Genomic DNA, 24,403 nt, shown 5'->3' on the forward strand with positions numbered 1-24,403 from the left:
ACCCATATGCCCACCACTAGGGTCCGAGTGGCACATCCTTAAAACACTAGGCACCTCTTCATTTGGAACACAACGCCTAAGTAAGCCATCAACCCCTCGTTTGTATAAGATTGGATCATCCCACAAGTAATGTCTTGCCTCCCTTTTGATTTTCTTCCTTTGGTTCTTTGAGAAGGAGGGTGGAAACTCCCCACATGCTAGAAAATTCACCAAGTCGGCATACCATGGGAGTTCCTTCACCTCTATGGCATATAAGAAGTCATCAAGCATTCTATCCTCAATTGGTGAACCATCATCATGAATTTGATCACCCTCAAGGCGAGAAAGATGGTCCGCCACAAAATTCTCCGCACCCTTCTTGTCCCTAATATCAATCTCAAAAGTTTTCAATTCAATCACCCATCGAATCAACCTAGGCTTGGACTCTTTCTTGGCAAAGAGATACTTGAGGGTCGCGTCATCCGTGAAGACTATGGTCTTGGAACCCAACAAGTAACAACGGAATTTCTCAAAAGAGTGCACAATTGCTAAAAATTCTTTTTCCGTTGTTGTGTAGTTTTTTTGAGCCCCATTGAGTGTCTTGGACATATAATAAATCACATGAAGCTTCTTGTCTACACGTTGTCCCAAAACACCTCCAATAGCCCAATCACTTGCATCACACATCAATTCAAAAGGAAGATCCCACCTTGGGGCTTGAACAATAGGAGTGGAGATTAGGGCCTTCTTCAATCTATCAAATGCCTTCAAGCATTTGTCATCAAAAATGAACTCAACATCCTTTTGAAGAAGGTCATTTAGGGGCTTAGAAATAAGTGAAAAATCCTTGATGAATCTCCTATAGAAACCTGCATGACCAAGGAACGATCTCACACCCTTGACATTCACCGGAGGTGGAAGTTTCTCAATCACTTCTATTTTTGCCTTATCCACCTCAATGCCTCTATTTGAAATCTTATGCCCAAGCACTATACCTTCCTCCACCATGAAGTGGCATTTCTCCCAATTCAAAACAAGATTGACCTTAACACATATTTCCAAACACTTCTCAAGGTTCACAAGGCACTCCTCAAATGAGACACCCCCCACCGAAAAGTCATCCATGAAGACCTCCATTTCCTCCTCCAACATATCCCCAAAAATACTCATCATGCACCTTTGGAATGTAGCGGGTGAATTGCATAACCCAAAGGGCATTCTTCGATAGGCAAAGGTCCCATAAGGACATGTGAAGGTAGTTTTCTCTTGATCATCGGGGTGGATGGGGATTTGGAAGAATCCCGAATATCCATCGAGGAAACAATAAAACTTGTGCCTTGTTAGTCTTTCAAGCATTTGATCAATAAATGGAAGAGGGAAGTGATCCTTCTTGGTGGATGTGTTTAGACGTCTATAGTCTATACACATCCGCCAACCCGTGACCGTCCTAGTTGGAATGAGCTCACCCTTCTCATTCTCAACCACGGTCATGCCCCCCTTCTTTGGAACGACATGCATGGGGGAGACCCACCTTGAGCGAGAGATGGGGAATATGATTCCCGCATCCAATATCTTGGTGATCTCCTTCTTAACTACCTCTCCCATTTGGGGATGTAGTTTTCTTTGTCGTTCGATAGAAGGAAGGGCGCCTTCCTCAAGTGTTATGTGGTGTTGGCACAAGGCGGGGCTTATACCTTTAAGATCATCAATTGTGTACCCCAAAGCACCTTGGTGCTTTCTCAAAACACCACGTAACGCTTGAGCTTGGCTCACGCTCAAGGATGCACTAACTATCACGGGGTAAGTGGAATGAGGGCCCAAGAACTCATACCTAAAATGTGATGGTAGAGGTTTGAGCTCTACCATAGGCACACCATTACCTTCCTTTGATGTGGCCGCTTGCAAAGCTTCTTGGCTTGAGATTTTCAAGCACATTTGCTCATCCACTTCCTCCATGCTTCCATTGAGCAATTCCTCATAGAATGCCACTTCCTTGCATGGTGTACCTACTTTGTCCTTGTTCAACAAAACATTCTCAAGAGCATCGTTAGAGGTGAGCAAGTGCTCATGCATAGAAGACACAACATGATCAAGTGAATCAATCATCATGCAATTTTCTTGAGAAGAACATGGATACTTCATGCTTTCATTCAAATCAAATTTAATGACCTCATCTCCTACCTTAAGGGAAATCTTTGCACTCCTCACATCAATCATAGCACCCGAGGTAGCAAGAAAGGGTCTACCTAAAATGATTGGAATGGTAGCATCTTCATCCATTTCAAGCACAATAAAATCCACCGGGAACACAAGCTTCCCAACCCTCAATAGAACATCTTCTACCTTACCTTTTGGAAACTTGATTGACCTATCGGCTAATTGCAAGGTAATGTTAGAAGGTAAGAGTTCCCCTAGTTCAAGTCTTTGATAAACCGAATATGGCATTATGCTCACACTAGCTCCCAAGTCACATAAGGCATTATCAATTTGCATCTTGTTAATGGCACAAGGGATGGAGAAGTTTCCGGGGTCTTTCAATTTGGGTGGCATTTTGTTCATGATGATAGCACTACAATTTTCGGTCAAATTGATAGTTTCCACAACCTCACAAGTTCTTTTCCCACTCAAAATGTCCTTGAGGAATTTGGCATAATTTGGCATTTGGTTGATTACATCGGTAAAAGGTAGAGAAAGATGAAGTTGTTTTAGCATATCAATGAATCTCCCAAATTGTTCATCCAATTTGTGTCTCATGAATTTTTGTGGGTAAGGGAGCTTGGGTTTCACAATTTCTTTCTCTACTCTCACCTCTCTAGGTGTCTCAACCACAACCTCATCCAATGATGCCCTATCCCCCTCATTCTCAACCAAGGATTTCTTAGGAATCCCCTTATCTTCACCCTTCCTAGGCAATCTCTCCTTAAGAACCTTACCACTCCTTGTAACAATAGCATTCACGGGTTTCTTGGGATCAAGCCCTTGGGAAGGTAAAAAAGAAGGGCTTGCATGATCTTTCAAAGCATTAGCAAGTTGAGAAATTTGGTTTTCAAGCATTTTATTGTGGGTCATCATTTCATTGAACTTTTTATCACTAACGGCCATGTATGTGTTCAACAACTTGGTTTGATTCTCAATTATTTCTTCCAAATTGGTCCTAGGTGAAGAAGGTTGTGAATAGGAATTTTCACCTTGAGTCCTTGGAACAAATCCGGGTGGGGGACCTCTTTGAGCATTATTTTGAAAATTGCCCCTTCCTTGATTGTTCCAAGTACCCCTATTTTGATTTTGACCATAACCTTGATTATGGTTACCACCACCTTGATTATGATTACCACTACCTTGGTTATGATTTCCATAACCTTGGTTTTGATTACCATAATTTTGGCTTTGATTACCATAATTTTGGCTTTGATTTTGGCCACTATAACCTTGGTTATTATAGCTACCACGAGAACCTTGGTTCCCTTGATTTCTATAACCACCACCTTGGTTATAGTTGTCAAAATTGCCTTGGTTTTGGTAATTCCTATTCCATTGACCTCTTTGGTTATCAAACCTTTGAACATTATTATTTGACACATAATCCACATGCTCACTCTCATTGTTATCAAACTCATCAACACATTCATGAGGACAATTACTAGAGTCATGATCATACGATCCACATGCATCACAAAACAAACAACCCATAGGCATATTATGTGAAGAGGGAGGGGGTTGAGAGTTAGAAAGAGTACCTCTCCCCTTAAATTGGGAGGGAAGATTCGAAGCTTGGGAAGAAGAAGAAGCGCTCTCCAACTTGGCTTTGATTGCGGTCACCTCCTTTCCCAAGTTTGTCATTTGGGAGGAAAGGTTGTTGATCGCATTTAGATGGTCCACCGAGTACAATGAAGATTGCTTGCTTGAAGAGTCTCTCTCCCCATCTTGCCAATCTCTATAGTACGTCACAACGTCCTCAATAATGTCCACCACTTCTTCTTCGGTCTTGTTTATGATAGGACCCCCGGCCCCCCCCATCAAGGCACGACTTGCCTTGGGGACTTAAACCGCCATAGAAGATTTGGACCACTTGGTATGTTGGGATTCCGTGGTGAGGGCACTCCCTTTGATACTCTTTGTATCTCTCCCATGCTTCGTAAAGGCTTTCATTTGGCCTTTGATTGAACCCTTGAATCAAGGCTCTTGCCTCCGCCGTCTTCTTTTGAGGGTAGAAGCGAGACAAGAAGGCCTTTGTAACATCATCCCATGTTCTCAAGGAATTGGGCTTCACCTCTTTATCTAGCCACTCTAAGGATCTTCCTATGAGAGAGAAGGGGAACAACTTGAGGCGGATGAACTCTTGAGAAACTCCGTTGACTTTGATGGTGTTGCAATATTTCTCAAATTCTTTAAGATTGTTCAACGGGCTCTCATTCTTAGCCCCACTATATTGCCTCCTCTCAATTAAGGTGATCATGGCCGGCCGAATCTCGAAATCATTTGCCGGTGTTGTAGGCGGAGCTATGCCGCTCTCAAACCTATAAGCACCGGGTATTCCTAGCTCCTTCAAGGCCACTCTCGGATTTTCTCCCATGCCTTGCTCTTCTTCAATCTCTTCTTCACTTGAAGAACTATAGCCCAAGGATCGATTAGCTATTCTTCTACTTGAGAGAGTCCTTTCGATCTCCGGGTCAAAAGGCACAATGGATCGATCACGAGCTCTATGCGTGCAAAACTCAAAGAAAATATTAGTAGCACGGCTACAAGTGTAGCCTAAAGAAACAAAATCTTTTTATATTTTTTAATTAAAATGAAGTAGACTCAACAACAAAAGCTAAGCACCAATAGCATTCCCCGGCAACGGCGCCATTTTGACAAGAGGAAAATGTATGTCGTTATCTACCCTTCCCCCAAGTCAAACTAAATTTGTAAACACCTAACCAACCTTATATGAATATAGGGCAAGTTAAGGGTCGATCCCTAGGGAATGCAATGATGAAAACTAGAGTCTAAGTCAAGCTACCTCGAAGATGGAATTGAGATTATGGTTGGCACTATGGTAAACTAAAACAAGTCTAATCAAGTAAATCAAAGGTCTAAACACTAGGGATATGGGTTCCACATGCAAGTTCAATGATAATGCTAATTTAGAGCTCAATCAATTAATTCAAGTATTGCAATGGACAAACAATAGTAGCAATCAAGAGAGTTCAAATGCTATCTCCTATAGGCCAATCTAGGAATCACTATGAAAGGCAAATCAAGAAGAATCACAAGCAAACCCAATCAATTAGAGCAACTTTCAATTCAATTGTTCATGTCATTAAGAGTTGCAATGCAATATAGATTAATCTTATAGGTTGATCACTCCTAGTCTAATCAATCACATGCAAAACTATGTCAACCAATTTAATTGCAACAAATCAATCAATCAAAGAGCATCAACTAGCAATTTCATTAATCAAACATGCTTCCCCCTTTCCCTAGCAACTAATGTACTCACTAATCATGGTGAAATTCAAGAACAAATAACTAGAAATTGCATTAATCTTCATTCTATATCAAAATCTAAGAGAAATCAAAATATTCAACAATATTAAATTCAAATCCAAAGAAAAACAAGCAACAAGCATAAATCAAATAGCAAGTAAGTAAGAGATGAAAGAAGGAAGAGATTCTCACTAATATTGATGATTGAAAATGAAGAAATCCAAACTTGATTGATCAAATGTTGAGTTACAAATCCAAAACCAAGAACTTCTCTCTAACTTCTCTCTCTAAAACTAAGCTAATGAAATATTATCAAAAAGTTGGTTTCAAAAAGGAATTACAATTCTATTTATAGGTAAAGAAGAAACCGGCAAATCCCGCGGCCTCTCTCGATGAATCCGTGGCCGCGGAGAAATGGGTACGGAACCCTCCGCGGGCTTTCTGGGCAACACCCGCGCCCGCGGCTAAAGATGTCGCGCCCGCGGCTAATCCCCTGCTCCCAAAACTTAATCAGGGGGTCGCGGTCTCTCTGAGATGGAGCGCCCTCTCCAGATTTCCCGCGCCTGCGGAGAGCCCGCGGGGCAACCGCGGGAAGCTCCTGCCAACATCTTGCAATTTGCTCTTCTTGAGCCAGCGCCCGCGGCTCCACTGACCCGCGCCCGCGGCCTGCTAGAAATACCTTGGAGACCTCTCCGAGGCCTCTCCAAGGCCTCTCTAAGCCCTCTCTAGCCAAATGCTTCTTCCTTACTTGATCGTTAAGGTCCCAACTTGATTCCTTTGCAAAGGTGATTCTCCAAATACCTACACAAGCAAACAAAGAAAGGAAATAAAAGGAAAAAGATCCAAATAAAAGGAAAACACGAGAAAAACACGAGAACCATAAAGAAAAGAGGAGAAAGAGAAACTAAAGGAAAAAGGACCAAAAATAAGAGAAGAAAGCATGAAAAAGGGAAAGAAATAACCCTAAAAGACTACCCTATGAGTGCCATAAATGACACTCATCATCCACCTGCTTAGGTAAGTAGTGAAGCCTTCATTCTCCTTCTATATGTGTAGGGAATATTTCAAGCATTACCCCTAGCTCGAACCCCACTATGATCATACATTAAAGTACGATGGCGTCCAAAGGGAAAGAAGATAGAGCAAAAGAGTCGCCAACAAGTTTTTTTTAGGAACTTGTAAACTATTCACGAGGTGAAGGTTACACCCCTTAACGATCCAAGAGATCGTTAACTCCAATAGGTCTTGAACCATGACTGATAGTTCGGGGATGAAGGTACAAATCCAACCTAAAAGAGATTGAACTTGCCCTAATAATAGGCCTCTACTTTATTCTGATCGTATTCATGTGCGCTTTCTGACTAACATGCAATCAATAGGATTAACCCTAAACCTGTTTATCTATCTTGGTTGAATTTAATGCACAAATAAATCTATCATTGGTGATCACTTGAATTATAATCAAATTAACCCTAACAAGATTATTAATTATCTTATTAAGCATGATTACAAGTACCAATTCCCTTTAAACATGCATAAAAGGTGTGATCAAGAAATAAAATAAATATCAAGCAACATAATAATAAATAAATAAATAAATAAATAAATAATAATAATCATAATAATAATTATAATAATCATGTTAAAGCATAATAATAGCAAGATCCTAGGCATGATACTAACAAGATTAATTACAAACCCTAGCATGTCACTAAACAATAAAAATCAAAGCTTTAACCCTAACATGATACTAACAATCATAAATATTAGGAAGAACATAAAAGGCATCATACTTTTAATCATACTTGATATTAAAGTTACCCTAGACATGATACAAGGAAAATCAAAACGCCTTAACATAACATTAGGAATCATAATAACAACCTAAGCATGATTTCTACATCATAATATCAATAAAAACCATTAAAGTACTTACTTGGATGCCTCGTACCTCTTTCTTTCACGTCTAGGGCGAAGGCAACTTCGAATATGGCTAGGTGTATCTAAGTCTTGCGAATGCGGAATTTTGTATTTGAAAAAAGGCTAGTTTAGAAAAGAGAGAGAGAGAATAATCAAGAAATTCTTGATGAGAGTTGGTGAATCAAAACGGAGTTTTTAGAAAGCTATTTATAGAGAAAATCAGCCAAAAAGATAAAAAATCAAAACATAGTTCTGACGCGTAAAACCAGGTTAGCGCCAGACTCTGAAATTAGCACCAGGCGCTAACGCTAGCGTCAGGCATCAAGCTTAGCGTCAGGCGCTAATGCTAGCGTTTGGCGCTGACTAAAATATTGACACGTTTTCTAAAATCAGATAGAAATTGTCGTACAGGAGGATAAAATCGTATTTTCCTCAAAAACATTCTTTTATTCTGATTAAAACTCTAGAACGTCAACAAACGTCAATTTATCAATGCTAATTGAATTAGGAATGAAAAAAAACCTTCTAGAAGAATCTAGGAGACTAAAACCATTCCTAATTGCATTAGGAATGATAAATTTATATTAGGCCCTCCTCTAGATCATTGGGCCGCATATAAGGCTCAAACCGGGCCCAGTTTAGTAATTTGGCCATAACTTCCTCAATATTCATCGGAATTGGGCTTATAATATATCGTTGGAAAGCTCTTTTCAAACCCTATCCAACTACACTACTATTGGACCCATATAACGGACCAACCAAACTGGATTGGCTGTTTTCTTAAAATAAGTTTTCAAAAACAGAGAGAAGAGAAAAGAAATTAAAACTATCCGCAACACTAAACTTTCCACACTTTCACTTCATTCGATTATGATTTGACGTGAAAGATACTCATCACTGGGTTTGGTTTTGGGGAGACACAAATGGGTGGCTACAGTATGAAAATGGAGAGTTCACGTTCAGACGTTTTGGCTTGAATGTTACATTTGTAACGGTTCATGAAGCTTTCAGTAACATCCTCCCAAGTTGCAACATGCTTGGATTCTAGAGAGTAGAACCATTGTTGACAGGTATGCTCCAAGGAAAGAGGGAACACGGTAGGGAAGAGTGTCACATCTAATAGCAGGGAACACGGTAGGGAAAAGTATAACAATTATGATTTCTATTATGCTTCCTATTTTTTTTCCTAATTGCAGGTTAGTATCATGTTAGGGTTTAAGATTTGATTTTTATTGTTTAGTGACATGCTAGGGTTTGTTATTAATCTTGTTAGTATCATGCCTAGGATCTTGCTAATATTATGCTTTAACATGATTATTTTAATTATGATTGTTATTTTTATAATTGTTATAATTATTACTATACTGATTATTTTTAATTATTATTTTTATAATTATTATTATTATTATTTATAATTTATTATTATGTTGCTTGATGATATTTAATTGCCCGATCACGCCTTTTATGCATGTTTAAAGGGAATTGGTACTTGTAATCACGCTTAATAAGATAATTAATAATCTTGTTTAGGGTTAATTTCATTATAATTCAAGTGATCGCCAAAAATAGTTTTGTTTGTGCATTAATATTCAACCAACATAGATTAATCAGGTTTAGGGTAAACCTAATGATTGCATGTTAGTCAGAAAGCGCACATGAATACGAGGAGAATAAAGTAGAGGCCTATTGTAGGGAATAATTTCAATCGTTAACCCCTAGCTTGAACCCCACTGTGATCATACACTAAAGTACGGTGGCGTCCAAAAGGGAAGAAGATAGAGCAAAAGAGTCGCCAACAAGTTTTAGGAACTTGTAAACCGTTCACGAGGTGAAGGTTACACCCCTTAACGATCCAAGAGATCGTCAACTCCATAAGGTCTAGAACCAAATAAGGGTTCGGGGATGAAGGTACAAATCCAACCTAAAAGAGATTGAACCTGCCCTAATAATAGGCCTCTACTTTATTCAGATCGTATTCATGTGCGCTTTCTGACTAACATGCAATCAATAGGATTAACCCTAAACCTGTTTAATCTATGTTGGTTGAATATTAATGCACAAATAAAACTATTATTGGCGATCACTTGAAATTATAATCAAATTAACCCTAACAAGATTATTAAATTATCTTATTAAGTTTGATTACAAGTACTAATTCCCTTTAAACATGCATAAAAGGCGTGATCAAGCAATAAAAATAAATATCAAGCAACATAATAATAATTATAACGATAATAATAATTATAATCATAATAATAGCAATTATAGCAATAATAAAATTATAACAATAATCATGTTCATGTTAATATTAAAGCATAATAATAATAGCAAGATCCTAGGCATGATACTAACAAGATTAATAACAAACCCTAGCATGTCACTAAGCAATAAAAATCAAATCTTTAACCCTAACATGATACTAACATGAATAAATATTAGGAAGAACATAGGAAGCATCGTAAGAATCATAATAAGCATATTTGATATTATAACCTTTTTCCCTAAACATGATACTAGGAATATCATAATAACAATATAAACATGATTTCTACATCATAATATCAATTAAAACCATTAAAGCACTTACTTTGATGCCTCGTACCTCTTTCTAATAACAAAATACACACGTTAGTAACTTCAAGGAAAATAATAAAACAAAACAATTAAATTAAATAATTGAAAGAGAGATTTGGGACCAAACCCTCAGACATTAAACCTTTGACGTCTAGGGCGAAGGCAACTTCGAATTATGGCTAGGTGTTTCTAGATCTTGCGAATGCGGAATTTTGTATGCAAAAGATTAGTTTAGAAAAGAGAAAGAGAAAGAATTGATGAATGAGAAGAGAATGAGAGAATTAATGAATGATTAAGGAGAATGAAAGAGAATTGAAAACTGATTGTAGCTGAATATTAATTAAAACTGATTGTTGATGAGAATTGGTGAATGAAAACGGAGTTTTTAATACGTTATTTATAGAGAAAATCAGCCAAAAAGATAAAATTAACAAAATAGAGTCCGGCGCACGCAAAACGAGATTGGCGCTAGCCATTGGCGCCAACGTCAGCGCCAGGCGCCAATGCCTGGCGTTAGGCGCCAATCTTTTTTTGACGCGTTTTCTAAAATCTGATAAATTTTGCCGTACAGGAGGATAAAAATCGTATCTTTTCCTCAAAAATGCTCTTTGATTTTAATTAAAACTCTGAAAAGTCAACAAAAGTCAATTTATCAATGCTAATTGAATTAGGAATGAAAAGAACCTTCTAGAAGAATCTAGAGGACTAAAACCATTCCTAATTGCATTAGGAATGATAAATCATATTAGGCCCTCCCCAAGATCATTGGGCCGCATATAAGGTTCAAACCGGGCCCAGTTTAGTAAATTGGCCATAACTTCCTCAATATTCATTGGAATTGGGCTTATAATATATCGTTGGAAAGCTCTTGTCAAGCCCCATCCAACTACACTACTATTGGACCCATATCATGGACCAACCAAACTGGATTGGCTGTTTTCTTAAAATAAGTTTTCAAAAACAAAGAGAAGAGAAAAGAAATTAAAACTATCCGCAACACTAAATTTTCCACACTTTCGCTTCATTCGATTATGGTTTGACGCGAAAGGTACTCATCACCGGGTTTGGTTTTGGGGAGACACAAATGGGTGTCTACACCTATTATTAGGGCAGGTTCTTTCTCTTTTAGATTGGACTTGTACCTTAATCCCCGAACTTCCATTCATGGTTCCAGACCTATTGGAGTTAACGATCTCCGTGATCGTTAAGGGGTGTAACCTTCACCCTGTGAACGGTTTACAAGTTCCTAAAACTTGTTGGCGACTCTTTTGCTCTAGCTTCCTTCCCTTTGGACGCCACCATGCTTAAGTGTATGATCACAGTGGGGTTCAAGTTTGGGGTAATGCTTGAAATATTCCCTACAGCTAGTATTTAGGCTAGAGCATAGAAGAGAGAAAAAGAGAATTAATTAATGCCCCGTATAACATAAATGAGGGGGTATTTATAGAGAAAATGAGTAGAGGGAATACACGGAACCCTAAAAACACTGCCGCGACACGGCAATATTGTCGTGACACGGTAAAAAAAAACCACGACACTGGACATATTTGACTTACGGGAGTTAAAACACGTGAAGGGTTTACACGGCAAAGACACGGGGCTGTCCCGTGTCACGACACTGGCATCGTGTCACCGGGAACAATGTCGTTGCACGGCAGATTGTCCCGTGACACGGCACAGTTTGCCGTGCCGCGGCAGACCCTGTGTCACTTTTCCTGTCCAAATACATTTTTGCCCAAATTATGTTCAGCCTTTTTAAGTGCTGATTCATATTTTCGGGCTATTTCTAGTTCATTATTTATTAATTGGGCCAAAATAATAAATAAAATAAATAAATAAAAAGAATGAAAAATGAATAAAAAGGCTTGGGCCAAAATAAAAATTGAACTATGCTTTGACTAAACTTTAAGATTGATCTGTTGACCATTTTAAAAACTGAATTTAATTAAATATGACTTTTTAAGCACTCTCGGGATTAAATATTGAACCCGACCAATAATGGCGGTGAAAGATTGTTTATCATCGGGTTTGATTTCGGGGAGACATTTTTAGGTGTCTACACCAATCCAATTAAACCCTAGACCAACTCTGAATTACCCTTGGTATACAGTGCAAAAAAAAAAACCCTAATCACTCTCAGCCTTTCTCTCTCTCTCCACCCTTTCTCTTTCCTTTCTTCTTCTCCTCTGGCGGATTCCGCCCATTCTCTCTCATCTCCTCTTCTTCGCCTCACGCCTTCACTATCCTCTTATCTTTTTCTTTTTCTTGTCTTTCTCCTAGACGCCATTAACGAACACATCAACGAATTCGCTTTCAAATTCTCCCCCTTCACCATCTACAAGCACCATTAACTAAATTCGAGGTTTTGATTTAGAACACCATCAACTAAAGGTTTTTTATGTCAAATTCAAAAATGAAGAACCTTCAAAACCCAAATTTGATGTTTTTTCGATGGAATGTGAGGTATGTCCTTTTTTTCTTTCTTTTAATTTGGTTTGAGTTTTTTTCTACTAATTTATTCTAAACTACTAATTTATGTCCAAGTTTTTCTAATATTTTGGTGCTTTTTATTCCAATTTTAGTTCAATGATATTAGGGTTTTATCTTAATTTTTTTGAGATTATAGTAGTTCGATCTTTATAGTAAATGTGTCTAGGAATGTTTACAGAGCTGGGTTACGGGTGGTGAGATGAGGTTAAAACTTGTTTAATTATGTTTGTATGGATTGGTATGGTTTGGTTTTGTTTGGTTCAGTTTTGATTGGTGTGGTTCGGTCCGTTTTTTTTTTTTTTTTTTTTAAAAAAAAATTTGATGTTTATGGTGCTTAATATGAAAATTCGGTTTGGTTCGGTTTTTTTATGAAATCGGAATAAATATGGTTTGGTTTGGTTCGGTTTCTAAAGTAAAGTGGTGCGGAAATCGAAATAAATATGGTTTGGTTTGGTTCGGTTTCTAAAGTAAAGTGGTGCGGTGTGGTTTCTAAAATCTAGAAACCAAATTAGAGTAGTTCGGTTCCGGTTTGGTTTACCAAACCGAAAACCAAACTTTCGCCCCTAAACCTAGTGTAATTATAATATGATTATTAATAGACTTAGACTAGGTGCCTAGGGTTGAAGATAACAGTTTAGTGATCTTTTGATCAAACCCTAATTAGCAAACACAAGCCAACCCCTCACAAACTCCCTTTCACTTTCATCCGTCTCTCTCCCCTTTCACTCGACCAATCTAGTATTGGTGGACGCTTGTTCAAATCCCTTGGACTAAGAAGAGGAGTCACGTTTGGGGCTCTATTCTCTCCCTTATTTTCTGATCGAATAGCTACGTGGAGATCACGCTTCAAAGCTATAATTATGTGATTCTTGTGTGTTATTCATGTGATCTTGGTTTAGTGCTTATGAATATGATTCATGAAATTCAGCTTATAGTACCTAAAAGTCCTACATAAATCAGTTGTTCTATTATTAAAAGGAATATCATGACGTCTGATTCGATCCAAAAAGGAGAACTCCCAAATCAAACCTCCGAAGGTTGATCCTCATCGGAAATTTCAGTCAATAGCAGAAGTTTCTTATTGAAAAACCAAGGACAACCCTCAAGAATTCTGTTCTTTTCATCTTCGCTGAAGAATTGAAAAAAATTCTTTTCCACCATTTGAATCGCCACATTATCTCTAACCTTCCATACATTCAGCAAGGTGTGTTTCATTGCTTTGACATTATATGGCCGCACTGTTAGCAATTTCCCTACCAAGGTCAGGGAGATTCGAGTTTTCATATCATCATCAATTCCACAATCTTTAGACTCACCAATCACCATATTCTCCTCTGTTAAATGCAAATTCTCCAATTCATTCAACAATTGAGACTCCATTATTAGCATAGGTACAAAGGCAAAGAAATTCAGGGAAAAATAGAAGAAATCGAGCTGAAAACCACAAAAAAACTACGGAACAGAACGGAAAACAAGCCCTATACAAGGGGCGAGAGCAAACCCTAGGCGAAGGACTTGTTCATTTCTTACTTAAAAAAAGGGGATTCCAACTCAATTTTTAGATTCATGATTTGTTAGCAAACTACAAAAATAGAGATACCATACATAAACGTTTTTCATCTACAGTAATCATATAACTAATATATATATATATATATATATATATATATATATATGTATATATATATATATATGTATATATATATATATGTATATATATATATATGTATATATATATGTATATATATATATATGTATATATATATATATGTATATATATATATATGTATATATATATATATATATGTATATATATATATATGTATATATATATATATATATATATATATGTATATATATATATATAAAGCTAAAATTTTAGCCAGGCCACGAGGCAGCGACACTTGGCGTTCAAACTTTTCTCCAAGTGTTGTGCCACGCAGGCGACATGTCATGATGGTAAATAAGATTAAAAAGTTATTAAAGTAAAGATAAAAAAGTTAAGTTTGTTGTAGAAATAGATAAAAAAAAATAAAATAAAAAAAAAAACTTTATTAATCACACATGGATACAACCTATTAGAAATAAAATAACATTATTTTTTCATGAGTTAACATCTTCTATCAAAACATATTGTCAACGGGAGATTAGTAGAGCCCATATGAGATTTTATGCCTTTAATGTGTGACATAATGCTCATTGAATAGAGATCTTAATAGCGTTTAGTATTAATAAAAAAAAAAAAAATTAAAACTTAAAAAAGGAAAAAGAAAATTCATTTATGTACTCCATAAAACCATACGGAACCAAACCAAATTAGATTAGTATGTGTTCAATGCTAAGAGTATTAAAAATTTAAAAGTCTAAGATTACTCAAATTGTATTACAAATATCATCTTTTATACACGATAAAATTTTATAATTACACTATCCTATATAATTTTATTTATCAATAATAAAATCAAAGTAATATAAGAATTCTATTCATATGAGAAAACTAATAATTAAATTCAATTAATATAAGAGGAGCCAAATTGTTGTTTCTATAAAGTTAAAAACCATCAAACTTCACCCTTGCCCTCAAACCTCACCCTTGTTCAACAACATTTGTTAACATTCAATTTGCGCATGCACTCTCTTGCTCTTTGACGTTCTATTTTTACATTCATGACTTTAACTTTTAACAGGTACAAAGTATATATTTTAAAAAAATTTAGCAAATATTAAAGCCTTTAATTTTCATTAACACAAGTAAAATTGCAAATACATAATATTAATCATAATTTCTTTACTTTTTCAGTTTTTTCACCATAATTTTTAGCACAACCAATGGCTTTTAAAAATTGGTAAAAGGTATCACTAAATTGCATATTTTTAGTACTAGTATATTTAATATGTTAATTAGAATAGAGTCAACTGCCAATTTAATCGACTTGGTCAATAGTCAGATTTTTTGTCCTTTTATATTTTGTATGTAATTAACATGTGTTCTTTTTTTTATATTATGAATTTTTAGAAACAGGGCATCGATGGAACTAAACAACTACAATCTCATCAAGTACTCTGAGATTAACAATGAGGTAAAATATTGGACTTTAAAAGTAAGAATTACTAGAATGTGGGATGTAATTAGCCCAAAGAACAATCAGTTTCTAGGTATTGACATGATACTAGCACATGAAGACGTAAGCATTTTGCACAAACAATATTATGTATTTTTCCAATAGTTGTTTTAATCCAATATGTCTTTGAAAAAAAAAAGAACTAATTAAGCTACTGAAACAGGATCAACACATACATGCTTCAATTAAAAGAGAATATGCATATGATTTTAGAGAAAAGCTCAAAGACGGATGTATTTATATTATTAAGCACTTCAATGTGACACCTAACTAGAAAGAGCGGAGGATTGTCACAAATGAGCACATTATATTTTTCAATTTTGCAGCCTCCATTCAATTACTAGAGGAAGATGATCCAAAAATCCCTAGACATAAGTTTGAACTGGGAGATGATGAGTTAATCAAGCAACGATGTAACTCAATTGTTCAACTCACAGGTTTTTATAAATTTAGATCACTATTCAAACCAAGTCTTTAATTATCATTATGTATACCACATATAATTGTTCTACTTTATTTATTATATGTAGATGTGTTAGGCCAACTACGAGGAATTGGAGATCTAAACATGATGCCGGGAAGGTCTTTGGTAATAAACTCGGTAATAAACCATAAAAAAAAAATCCCATTCCAACTTTATTGGTTTTGGGTTTTTGGTAAGTTTTAATTATTCAATTGTTGTTTTGATTGGTTGTATATTACTTGATGAAAATTAATGTATTATACTTTCTGGGTTTTAGTGTTGAAGAATGGCTTAGTTTCAATGTGAAGACAATGACTGTACTTTCACTTTTTTATCGCCCCACTTTTATTATTGTAACATTTAATTTTTTAGTCCCTGAAATTTTGTTTGATTAAGTTTTGGTTATTTATGTATTGGACTATTATTTTACATAAATATATATACAAGCACCTTATTTTAAAACACTCTTCAAATGAAATTCTTTTTGTACTACTTAGAACATGTTCTGATTTACTGAAGTGATTGAAGCTGATTGAACTAAATCGAATTGAATATAGCTGAAATGAATTGAACTTATTGTAACTGAACTAATTGTAGCTGACTTTTGACAATTATATTATTTTATTTTAACATGACTATTTTAATCAAACCTTATAAATAAATTAACTCTCAGCCAATGAACATTTACATCAACAAATAAGGATTTATATCAAACCCAGGGCATCGCCCAGGGTACATACTAGTTTGATAATATAAACAAATACGAACTTACAATAATGTCTATAAAAATATTTTTTTTAATGAATGATTGAGCGTTGATCAGACAAAGAACTACTTTACTAAACTAGGTTAGAAACTCGTGCGATGCACGATTTATATAAAGCCTATTTTTAATTTGTACATTTTAAAAATAAATCGCTATTATACATGAATATAAATAAGAATTACATATATTTTATAATTTTAAATTTTTTTTATTTTAATCAAAATTATGATATAATATCTGTTCAACATTGTCTAATTTATAGTTCTATGTAGGAGGTCATTTATTAGTGTACTATTTAAAATTGTTTCAATTTCATACGACAAATTGATAGATTTTAGTTGTAATGTGGAAGCTTTCAATATTTAAATTTCAAATATGTTAAATATGATAGCTCTTTTGGGTATTTTTGTCCCTTGGGAGAGTTACAACACAAGGACTGGTCTGGTGCGGCCTGTACCTGCAAAACAAATGGAGACACCAGTTGGGTGGTGCTCCGCCTCCGACGAAAAAGTTAGTAACTTGAAGGGAGAGAAAAAGGTGCGGAAACTTAGGTGGGTATCTGCTCGGATTCCAAGCTCAGATGTCTCTATCACAGGGACAGTTTGTAATAAATGGTAAAACGTGTCCTCCAAAAGAGGGGAATCTCCCTATTTATAGGGTCCTCGGGATTTGTGCCCCTGATTAGGTCACTGAACCCTAATCATTGGTGGGCTGCGCCGCATTGCAGCTTTCTTGGGATTTGGGCCTGAAGGCCGCCATTTCCCCCAAGTTTCTGGAGTGACACATGTCAAGCAGGAATAGGTCCACTTTGGGCCATCCTGGGGCTGACACGTGTCATCCTCTGATTGGACCACATGGCGGGGTAAAATTACCCTAAACATTTGCCCCTCACAGATGTGACGTGGCACGCCGCGTGGCATCTGTGACACGTGTCACGCTCCGGTTGGTGGTAATTTTACCGCCAAAAAGTAACCGTTCAACTTCTAAGTAAATTACGGGGATGCCCCCGCATTTACCCTCTATATATAGCCGTTTACCCTCATAATTTTAGTACGTTTACAAAAAAATTTCAAGAGTGACAACTTTGAGAGAGCAGAAGTCATCCGTCTAAGTCAAGCGCAAGTAAGAAAACTCGTTCTCGTCAACCCAGCCGGACCCATCTATCTTCAGATATCAAATCTAAAGGTACCGTTTCTACCTCTCTCAGCTCTTTTTCATGTTTCACCGCTTGTACATATTTCTCGCAATAAATGGATGCATCACCAACACACACGGCACAGCCTAGGTTAGAGTCCAGCCGGTCACCAGGGACGGCTGAGTCTAGGACTGGGAGTGCCGTCTCGGGGTGTTGGGACCACCCTTTTGCTTGGATTCCGACCATTTACGTGTCTGTGCAGAACACAATGGCTCGGACTATGCAGACGGCCCCCAATCCGGATTACAGAAGCGAGGGCTCAGGCGACCAAACACCTGAGGGAGAAGCGTCTGGTCAGAGAAACCATACGGCTCTGGAGAGATCCCCTCCGCATGCCCCTTCAACTCCTGCGTATTCCTTTTTGGAAGAATGCGACCAAGGCAGCGATGAAGCCGTCTCAGCTCCTTTTTCACAAAATGAGGAGGAGACGGAGAGCGACAGCTCCGCCTCCACTTCTGAGAGCAGTGACGACTTGCCACCGCTTGTAGATAGTGAGGAGGAGGAGAGGAAGAAGTGGAGTGAGAAGGACGACCCCTTCAAAATCCACGTCTCAGCCAAAGATAGAGTTAAGTACAATAGTGGGGTCTAAGTTTTTAATTTTTTCACCTTTTGGGACCTATGTTTTTTTTTTCACCGTTTGGGACCTCATGTGCAATTTTTGGTGTACATTTAACTAGGTTGGGTTAAATAACTTAGTCCCTTAGTTAAGAACTTAGTCAGTTAGAAAGTTGGTAGGAAAAAAAAAACTTAGTCCCCTATAAAACTTAGACCCCTAAAAGCATTTTTCTGACTGATTTGATTGGTGGCCTTTCAAAAGAGACACGTGTGTGCTTGGGGTATTGGAAGTGTATGCAAGAAGCTTCATTTTGGTATAAATTTAAACCAGCCTCATAATCGTATAATCAAACAAGTATAGCTGTTCATATATGCTACGGCTCATAGGTGGCGTACTTTTAATCTACTAATAAGTCTACTCTTTTTTGGGGGGGGGGGGGAACAATTCTATAAATCCATAAAGTTATACAGAAGTTTTTTTGTTTTTATCTTTTATGTATATTGATAGAAGATAAAATTAACATAGAAATATATTAAATCCTAATGAAATCCAATGATTATTGTGGAGTTACTTTTATTTTATTTTTATTTACAGGTGAAAAAAGATTTCATAATAAAAGATAGTCAAATAACAATTACAAACAATTCTTAAGAAAACAAAAATTCTAACGCAAATAATTTAGACTTAAACAATTTTTATCCTATTACACATACAGATAAAAGTACTTCAACCGAAAACAAAGTAGTTTAATTAAATTAGGAAATATTCTCAAACTTTTATCATAAGATAGTACTCCGTATTTTATATGAGTAAATATTAAAAAGATATAATTTCTTTTTGATGCAAATATTAAAAACACAATTTTGTTATACTTAGGATAATTAATTAAACGTACACTACTACACTTTTGGTGTAATCCCAAAACTCTTATATATACTAAACAAAAAAATCAAGTAGAATTCAAAATTATTCAACTTAAGATTTTGCATATGACTATATTTATACTCCCTGTATTCTCTAACAACTAATTTTTTTGGGTATTGGATTTGTGTTCGTTGAAAAAAATTGTTCCTAATTGCTTTGACTTAATTTTTGAAGGGTGATGCTTTTTTCTTTGACAGAATTTATGAAGGGATAATGTTTTTATCAAGGGATTATGTTTTTTGGACAATATTTAATGCTAAGGGACTAAGTTTTTACTCAGGTGAGTTAAAGGTGAGTTAAGTTACCGGATTCTTAACTCTAGGTCCCATAAGGTGAATAAAAAAAACTTAGGTCCCAAAAGGTGAAAAAATAAAAAACTTAGACCCCAACAATGTACTTAACTCGCCAAAGATAGGGGTCACATGGAGGACAACCTGGAGAGGTTTAAACAAATGCACCCGTTAGGACACGGGTACAAAATCAGGGTGCCGCCTGAGAAGACGATCAACAGAACGCCAACGGCTACTTCGGCTGTTATGAGGCGGCGTTCAAAGCCGGTCTTCGATTTCCCCTTCACCAGGCGGTGAACGCAATCTTGAGAGGCTACGGCCTCGGAGTCTGGCAACTTACTCCCAATTCTTGGGCAAACATCTTGGGGTATGTTGCCGCCTGCGAATTCCAGGGGTTCCATCCCGGCTGGGAAGCTTTTGCTAAGATGCATTATCTTAGCCGAAGCCTAGGCGGCTGGAGGGCGTGGTACACTTTAACCACGTATCCCCAATACATGATGACCTTAGACAAGGTCTCTAAATTTGACGGCTGGAAGCACAGGTTCTACCTGTTGACGGCTCCCAGCAGGCGGGAGAACTATGAGTTCCGCCAATACAATAAGAAGCCCGAACTGATGGGCCGGAAGTGTTGTCTTCCCCGAATCCCAGATGAGGACTTTGAAAAAATAATTGAGGCAGAATTTTTCGGCCTCACAGACGCAACCTTGTCAACTGGGGAGACAATAAAAGTCCCCAAGAACTGGATCCCCAAGAGTGCCTAGTTCAGGGATGAGTGTTTCTTAGCCGCCTGCGGGCTAGGAAACATGTTTACCAAACGTATGTGCCTGAGTTCACATCCGCCTGTAGTACTTTTGTATCAAAATTGCTTGATGATATATTGATCAACTTTTTTCTTTTTGCAGAAGAAGCTTTGAACATGTTGCCAACCGAGAAGACGCCCAAGTGGTCCTCTGCAACCGTCCGCAAGGAGCTTGCGGAAAAACAGGCGGTCGCGCCAGGGCCAAGGTAAAAAACGCTTGACTCTTTCTTAGGTTGGCCTCAAGGTTTACTTTCTCCGGATGCTAACTTTAACTTGGTTATTTTCACAGGGAGGAGAGGTAGGGAAGAGCAAGGCGTTTGAGAAAGATCTCAAACGGGCCAGGGAGGAATCCGCCTCCACCCCCAACAAGACCAAAAAATCCAGCTCCGCCATGACTCCTGGCGCCTCAGCCGGGAAAAATCAGATGCGGATAGGGGGGCGAAATGAGAGGATAGGCGGCAGTCTGGGCCTCGACCTCATCAACCCCCTATCAGCAACCGGGGGGTTCACCACGCCTGCAAGCGGCTCCCGCTTGGCCGGTTCTGAAGGTAAGAACCCATTTGAATCCCCGCCTGAGCTGGGGTGGCCTTTGCGAGTGAAATCCCACTCCCAACAGACGTCATCCTCAGACGGTCGTCAACAGATAGGTGCTGCCTTAATTTCGCACTCATCACCTGTTGATTATGGTGTAGATCAATCTCCTCGCTGGCCAGACGTCCAGAGGCATGCTAAGGCCATGCTGGAGGCGGTGAGCAGGAAGGACAAGGACGCTATCCCTGGGATAGAGACGTTCAATCTGGAACGAATCCTGTCCCTTCTGGCTGAGGTAAGATACTTGAAAAAAATTTCTAAGTGCTTTACTCCGCCTGTAATACTAACTTGATTTGCTTTTGCAGGCTCTGCTGCGGGTAGACGGGCTCAAGCGTCCTTATACCCGCAAACGGGAAGAGGTAAAAAGGGCCAAGAAGTCCGCCACAGACGCTGATAATGTTGCTTTATACTCCACTATCGTAAATGAACTTGAAACTAAAGCAATCACCATGACACAGGCGTCAAAAATCCAGAAGCTGGAGGCGGATCTGAAGATGGCCAACCAGCGGGTGAGCGACGCAGAGACGGCTCAGAAGGGGGCGGAGGAGGCTCAGAAAAAGGCAGAGGAGGGCCTCAAGAAGGCTGACGAGGCGCTCAAGAAGGCCCAGCGCAGACCTTAGCACACTCCAAGGTGTTTCTGAAGAGAACACCAACTTGAAAGCCAAGGTTGAGAAGCTGGAGAAGGAGGCTGCGCGGGCTCAGATAAACTTTGCAGCAACTCTGGAGGCAGAGCAAAACCGCCTGGTTGCTGAAAGCGATGCTGACAATGACGTCAGAATGAAGATCGCCTGGGCTGCCTTGTACCTAGACAAGGATTATGGCGTCTTGGCACTGGCTCACAGGTACGCCGAAGACGTGGTGTACTTGAGAGAGAAAGGTGAGCCAGAGCCTGAGTCCTTCGCCGTTTGGGCCAACGCCAACATGGAGCTTCCTGCGCCTGAGCTACCCGGTCCTAGTGAAGCGCATGAGATTCCCTCAAATGATGAGGAAGAGAAGGAGGACCAGGGGAGCCGCCTGTGGGCCATAAGTGATTTCAGCGGCAGTATGCCAACTCTTTTTTTTTATTATTTCTTTTATCTGCGGAAGTATGCCAAAAACTTGCTTTTCCGGCCTACGTGCCGAGTATCCTTGTATTTACCGGCTGAGGAGCCGGGTTAATCAACAATTTTTCTCTTCTCCTGGACGGGGTCCGGTTAACATTTGATCAACTACAATCGTTTGGTTGGGTGGACTTTTAATGAATGCACCGACTGAGTCGGTTTTGATCATTTTGCATTTGTGTTTAGATTTCAATTTTTGCATTTGTGCGTATATGCCTGATTTTTGCCTAACTTATCAAAAACATGTGGCGATTTTTTGCCTAACTTATCAAAAGCCGGCTGTCCTTGCCCCTGGAGGGTTGTGTGGTTGGTTTCAAATGGAGTTGGTTGATTTACTTAGGAACGTCTGATGCTGCAAAGAGCATGATACGTTTGTAAGTCAATCAATCACAGTAGTGATCGCCCCAAACCAAGTGCACAGCCGTACACCAACAGGCGTTCCAATCACTAACCAGACGGTGTTTCTCCGTCTTGGTAGAGATTGCATAGCCATTGCACAACTTTTTTGCCCCAATTGGGATAGAAAGTGCAATTTTGGAATAAATAACCTAAGTGAGAACTTCAGCCGGTGACCGACTGATACCCCAGGGCATCCGGCATTCGGTAACTTGACCGTTCTTCATAGATCATTCTAGTCAGACGGCTATGAGTTGACCAATTCGATCGTTCAATTTTTGCCATCTGCATAGGTACGTAGAACCGACGAATAGTCTGTTCTCTGCACGATTGCACCCGGAGGGGTGTCGTCGGACGCCTTTGTCCATGTTGGGACAGGCGGTTTTATAAAATAAGCAACCATCCGGCCATTTTAGCCTTTGGTCTTGTTTGAGACCGGTTGTATAGCCACTAAGCGTTTTTGTGCTTAGTTTTTAATCGGAGCATTGGCCGAGCGTTATTACAACATTGAATTTTCACTAAGTGTCGAACTTAGTTGGTTAAAGAAATATTCCATCTGAGGGTTACCCAGACGGACAAGAAATTATTGAATTACACTAAGTATCAAACTTAGTTAGTTAAACAAAAAGTCCGTTTGGGTATTACCCAGGCGGACAGGCAATTATTAAATTATACCAAGTATCAAACTTAGTTAAATAAACAAAGGATCCGTCTGAGTATTACCCAGGCGGTCAAGAAATTGTAATCTTTACTAAGTATCAAACTTAGTTAGTTAAATGAAGAATCCGCCTGAGTATTACCCAGGCGGATAATAAAAAAACAACAAAACAATTCTGCAAACAATGTTTAAATTCTCATTAATTGACTCACTGCTTACAAAAAATTTACATTCTCAGAAGTAGTACTTTTTCAAATTGTCTACATTCCAAGTTCTAGGCAGGCGCCTGTCGTCTGGAGTTTCCAGGCGGTAGGTGCCGTCTCTTACTTCTTCATAGATCCGGTAGGGACCTTCCCAATTTGGAGTTAGCTTTCCTAGCTCATTGGCCCTACCGGTTGCCTCCATTTTCCGTAACACTAAGTCGTCAACTTTCAAGGGATGCTTGTGTACTTTCTTGTTATAAGCTCTGGTCCGGTAAATCTCATGACGCAAGGCGACATTGCCCCTGCGTTCTGGGAGTGAATCCAATGCCAGGCGCATTGCTTCCCAGTTTTCCTCTTCATCATATAGCATGACTCTGAGAGTCGGCTCGTAATGTTCAATGGGCAAGACGGCTTCAGCACCATAAACCATGAGAAATGGGGTTTCACCGGTTTCCCCCTTTGCTGTTGTCCGGATGGCCCATAGGACATGGATTAACTCTTCTGCCCACAAGCCACCGGCTCTTTCAATTTTCTTCTTATGCCATCTGAGATCAGTTTGTTGAAGGCTTCAACTTGGCCGTTTGCTTGGGGTCGGCCGACTGATGCAAAACAGCTTGAGATCCCTTGATCTCCCAACCAAGTTTTGAGCTGAGGCGTCTCAAACTGAGGACCATTATCAAACACCATAGACATAGGTACCCCATACCGGGTGATAATGTTCTTCCAGATGAAGGAAATTACGTCTGAGGTCTTGATGTTCTTAACTGCCTTAGCCTCCAACCACTTGGTGAAATAATCCACAGCCACCAAGATGTAGCGTTTTCCGCCTGGCGCAGGCGTGTAAGGACCTAAAATGTCCATGCCCCATTTTGCAAACGGGATTGGGTTGTGGATGGCCGTCAGATCAG

At 38.5% G+C, this 24,403-nt stretch overlaps 1 pseudogene; it reads left to right on the forward strand.

Moving 5' to 3' along the window:
* The first annotated feature begins 4,061 nt into the window (after positions 1 to 4,061).
* Positions 4,062 to 4,160, forward strand: LOC145629763 (small nucleolar RNA R71; annotated as a pseudogene).
* The last annotated feature ends 20,243 nt before the right edge of the window (positions 4,161 to 24,403 follow it).

This window comes from Chenopodium album, chromosome 4, assembly GCF_948465745.1.
Source record: "Chenopodium album chromosome 4, dcCheAlbu1.1, whole genome shotgun sequence".
NCBI lineage: Eukaryota > Viridiplantae > Streptophyta > Magnoliopsida > Caryophyllales > Amaranthaceae > Chenopodium > Chenopodium album.